This window comes from Anabas testudineus, chromosome 7 (assembly GCF_900324465.2).
Source record: "Anabas testudineus chromosome 7, fAnaTes1.2, whole genome shotgun sequence".
In the NCBI taxonomy this organism is placed as follows: Eukaryota; Metazoa; Chordata; class Actinopteri; order Anabantiformes; family Anabantidae; genus Anabas; species Anabas testudineus.
The window spans coordinates 24545787-24551259 of NC_046616.1; positions in this window are offsets into that span (position 1 = coordinate 24545787).

Below are 5473 nucleotides of genomic sequence, written 5' to 3' on the forward strand. Positions count from 1 at the left end.
AAACTACTATAACCCTATAGAGACAGTGTCTGCTCCCCGAGTACCTAAATTATTTATATCTAAAACTAACACAAGAGGAGTAATTCATAAAAACCTAATAAAAATAAAGACGACTCCTCTCTTAGAACAAAATAACAAGAAAACAATCAAATGTGGACTTTTAAATATCAGATCTCTCTCGTCTAAATCCCTGTTAGTAAATGATTTGATAACTGACCATCAAATAGACTTATTCTGTCTTACTGAAACCTGGCTGCAGCAGGATGAATATGTCTCTCTGAATGAGTCGACCCCCTCAAGTCATGTTAATTATCATGTTCCTAGAAGCACAGGTCGGGGTGGAGGAGTAGCAGCAATCTTCCACTCAAGTTTGTTAATCAACCCCAGACCTAAACATAGTTTTAATTCATTTGAGAGCCTCACTCTTAGCCTCTCTGATCCTAACTGGAAAAATCAAAAACCAGTCCTGTTTGTTATTGTGTACCGTCCTCCTGTCCCTTACTCTGAGTTTTTAACTGAATTCTCAGAGTTTCTATCTGATTTAGTTCTTAGTGCAGATAAAGTCATTATAGTGGGTGACTTTAATATCCATGTAGATGTTGATGATAACTGCCTCAACACTGCATTTAATTCACTATTAGACTCCATTGGTTTTACCCAAAATGTAAATAAACCCACTCACTGTTTTAATCACACCCTTGATCTTATTCTGACATACGGTGTGGAAGTTGATCAGTTAATAGTTTTTCCCCAAAACCCTCTTTTATCTGACCATTTCTTAATTACATTTGAATTTACAGTACCAGACTTTACTAAACCTACAGATAAGATTCACTACAGTAGATGTTTATGTGAAAATGCTGTTGACAAATTTAAGGAACTGATTCCATCTTTTATTTCAGAGCCATGTACCAACACAGAGGAAGGCAGTTATTTCAATGTTACTCCAGCACAATTGGACTATCTTGTTAATAGTACTGGTGCTTCACTTGGAACAATACTTGATACTGTTGCTCCTCTGAAAAAGAAACTAGTGAGTCAGAGGAAGTTAGTTCCATGGTACAATTCACAAATCCGTAGCTTAAAGCAGAAATCACGTAAGCTGGAAAGGAGGTGGCGTTCCACCAATTTAGATGAATATTGCCTAGCCTGGAAAGATAGTTTAATAATATATAAAAAAGCCCTGCGTAAAGCTAGAACTTCATATTACTCCTCATTAATAGAGGCAAATAAGAACAACCCTAGGTTTCTTTTCAGCACTGTAGCCAGGCTGACAAAGAGTCATAGCTCGGTTGACCCTAGTATTCCCTCAACTCTCAGCAGCAATGACTTCATGAATTTCTTTACAAATAAAATCATAACTATTAGAGAAAAAATTGATCAGATCATCCCTGCATATAGCATGGATTGTACAACAACTCTAGATCCACGCTCTTACTTAGACTGCTTCCTCCCTGTAGATCATTCTGAATTAATTTCAGTAATTAATTCCTCTAAACCATCAACATGTGTCTTAGATCCCATCCCAACTAGACTCCTCAAGGATGTCTTACCTTTGATCAGCACGTCCATATTAGATCAGATCAATCTGTCTTTACAAATAGGCTACGTACCACAGGCTTTTAAGGTTGCTGTAGTCAAGCCCCTACTCAAAAAGCCTACTCTGGACTCAGGGGTCTTAGCGAATTATAGACCAATATCCAATCTGCCCTTTATCTCTAAAATCCTTGAAAAGATAGTTTCTAAGCAATTGTACGACCACCTACGTAGCAATAACTTGTATGAAGATTTCCAGTCAGGATTTAAAGTACATCATAGTACAGAAACAGCACTGGTAAAGGTCACTAATGATCTTCTATTAGCATCAGACAATGGTCTACTCTCTATACTCGTCTTGTTAGATCTTAGTGCTGCATTCGACACTATAGATCACAACATTTTATTACACAGACTGGAACATGTCATTGGAATCAAAGGAACAGCACTAGAGTGGTTTAAATCGTATCTATCGGATAGATTTCAGTTTGTACACGTTAATGATGAGTCTTCCATGCACAGCAAAGTCAGCTATGGAGTTCCACAGGGATCTGTGCTTGGACCGATTCTTTTCACGTTATATATGTCCCCTTTAGGCAATATTATTAGGAAACACTCTCTAAATTTCCATTGTTATGCAGATGATACCCAGCTATATTTATCTATGAAACCAGGAGAAACTAATCAATTAGTCAAACTTCAGGAATGCTTAAAAGACATAAAGGCCTGGATGACCTCCAATTTCCTTCTCCTAAATCCGGACAAGACAGAGGTTATACTGTTTGGGCCTAAAAATCTCAGAGACACTATGTCTAAACACATTCTCACCATTGATGACTTAGTTCTGGCCTCAAGTAATACTGTAAGAAACCTCGGAGTTATCTTTGATCAGGATATCTCCTTCACTTCATACATAAAAGAAATCTCTAGAACTGCCTTTTTTCACCTAAGAAACATTGCTAAAATTAGGAGCATCCTGTCCCAAAGTGATGCTGAAAAACTAGTCCATGCATTTGTTACTTCCAGACTGGACTATTGTAATTCATTATTAATAGGATGTCCCAATAACTCATTAAAGAGCCTCCAGTTAATCCAAAATGCTGCAGCCAGAGTTCTGACTGGAATTAGCAAGAGAGATCATATTTCTCCAACGTTAGCTTCTCTCAATTGGCTCCCTGTAAAATCCAGAATTGAATTTAAAATTCTTCTCCTAACTTATAAATCCCTTAATAATCAGGCTCCATCTTATCTTAAAGACCTCATAGTTCCTTATCTTCCAAGCAGAACTCTCCGTTCTCAGACTGCAGGTTTACTTGTGGTTCCTAGAGTTTCCAAATGTAGAATGGGAGGCAGAGCCTTTAGCTACCAAGCCCCTCTCCTGTGGAACCAGCTCCCAGTTCAGGTTCGGGAGGCAGACACCGTCTCTACATTTAAGACTAGACTTAAAACTTTCCTTTTTTATAAAGCTTATAGTTAGAGATGGATCAGGTGACTCTGAACCATCTCTTAGTTACGCTGATATAGGTTATTCTGCTGGGGGACCTCTACTGATAAACTGAGCTCCTCTCCTCTCTCCTTTCTCCTGTATCAATGCAAATGCCACCATTGCATGTCATTAACTTTGTGTCTTCTCTCTCTTTTAGTTGTGTTTCCTCCTCTCTGTCTCCCTCTCTCTGTACTTTTCTGCAGGTATCCTCGGCCTGGAGCTGTACATCTCCAGAATCCAGTTCATCTGCCCAATGTTCTTGATGCTTGTTGTTGTCTTTATTGCCTGCTGTTCTTTTCTCTCTTCTCTTTCCACTCACCCCAACCGGTCGAGGCAGATGGCCGCCCACTATGAGCCTGGTTCTGCTGGAGGTTTCTTCCTCTAAAGGGAGTTTTTCCTCTCCACTGTTGCCTAAAGCTTGCTCAAATGGGATTGTTGGGTTTTCTCTATAATTTTTTGTATAAATATTTTCTGTAAGGTCTTAAACCTTACACTGTAAAGTGCCTTGAGATAACTTCTGTTGTAAATTGGCGCTATACAAATAAAATTGAATTGAATTGAATTGAATTGAATTGAATTGAATTTATTGGATGAGGCAGATTGTTTGTTTCTTTTTGTCTCCCTTCTACACAGTAGTCATTGTTTAGAGGAGAACAGCCACATGTGTTGCTGACCATGCCAAACAAGTTGGTAACCAACGAGACCTTGTAGAGGTGACAAACTGAGATACATAGACTTCTAGCATTGATCATATACAGTAGAGTACATCTACATGTATAGTTGACAAGATGTGTTTGCCTAAACCTAACCCTTTTTCCAGGTATTTTGCCATCCTGTCACATGGTCAAGTTCATTATAATTAGGGAGGAATGTGTACAAACATCAACACACTTACTTGTGCACATGTTAGTGTTCAACTTATGCTGCGGATTTATGTGAGATGTTTTAACATATGCTGTTTAATTGAGTTAACTGAGTTTAGTTTAAGTAATTGAGTTAGCAATGAATTTCGTATGCACATTGATGCTTCCCGCAGCTTATCAAGACCATTCTGTAGTAGCAAATGAGCTGCTTCCACTGTGGTGTCAAATGCCATCATGTGACAGTGGTCCTGGTTTTGAAACAGGACTTAATCCAGCAAAGACAATGTTTGATGACTCAGTCTTGCGATATTGTGCACATCTTGTTGCCTCCCTTTCAGCAATTAATTCATAGGTTAAAGCTGCACTGCCAGTTCCAGCCACCAGAGTCATACATAAATTGAGATCAGGAGATTTGGTGCCCAACGAAAAGCACAGAAGGAATAACTGAAAACAAAAGAAGATTCACACGACTAAACCTGGTGATTTGGCATCCAAATGTAAGGAGGTGCCAGAGGCACACATGATTTATCACCCCTTACCCACATACAATCATTATACAGTGGAGCTGTGTTGATCAGCACAGCAGGGGGCATTTACACAGTATGTTTTTTGCATTGTTGACATGTCAACATGTTTGTTGACATGTTTTAAATTTTGCTAGTGTTTTTATTTTTTTGTAATGTTAACATTAAATTATATTAAATTTCCTCTCTAAATGACAGGAAAACACATTTAAAACTGCATTGGGAGAGTTAAAACACACAAGCCGACCAGACCAGACCAGAATCAATTATTTTCCACAACATGATCAAAATGTATATAATCTCAGTGTCTCATTGTCCACCAAGTATAAATTCTAGATTCTAGATTCATAAAATATATTTAATTTCCTCTCTAAATAACAAGAAAAGACTTTCAAAACTGCATCAGAAAGTAAAGAAAAAACCTTGTTTTTGCCATTCAAAGGAACTACCAGAGCCAGACTCGACAGAAGAAGGTCAAAATCAATATAGTCCCAGTCATTTGCCTTACAAGCAATGTCCGCCAATAGAACTATGTTTGCATTATTATACATAAAATTATTATGGCCATTCAAAAGCAACCAGCAAAAATCAACAGTTTTTATTGAAAGAACATCAATGTCAATATAGTCTCAGTCATTCAAAATAGAGCCAATGTCCACCAATGAAAATGTGGTCGCCTTAAAATGTATCCAGTTTCCAATATAAATGACAAGGAAACATGTTTAAACTGCATTAGGAGTATTAAAACACTGAAGACTTCAAGGACGTGACCCAACAGAGGGGTACCAACAATTTTGTCCACGTGTGTACTTTTCCCACTTGTACTATAAGGTTTTTATGGTTTTTCTAAATAAAGACACAAAAAATGATTTTTGTTATTTTAGGCACATTATATTTATTAGATGTATGTATGCTGTATTTGAAATAGGAAAATTAAAAAACAGCTTTGACCTACTCAGTCAAACAGTGTCACCCTGTGGATTGTGAAGCAGGGGAGCTTGCCACATTCAAGGCTCTCAAGTAACATTACTTTCAGCCGTATCACTGTGTGTCAGCCCAACACA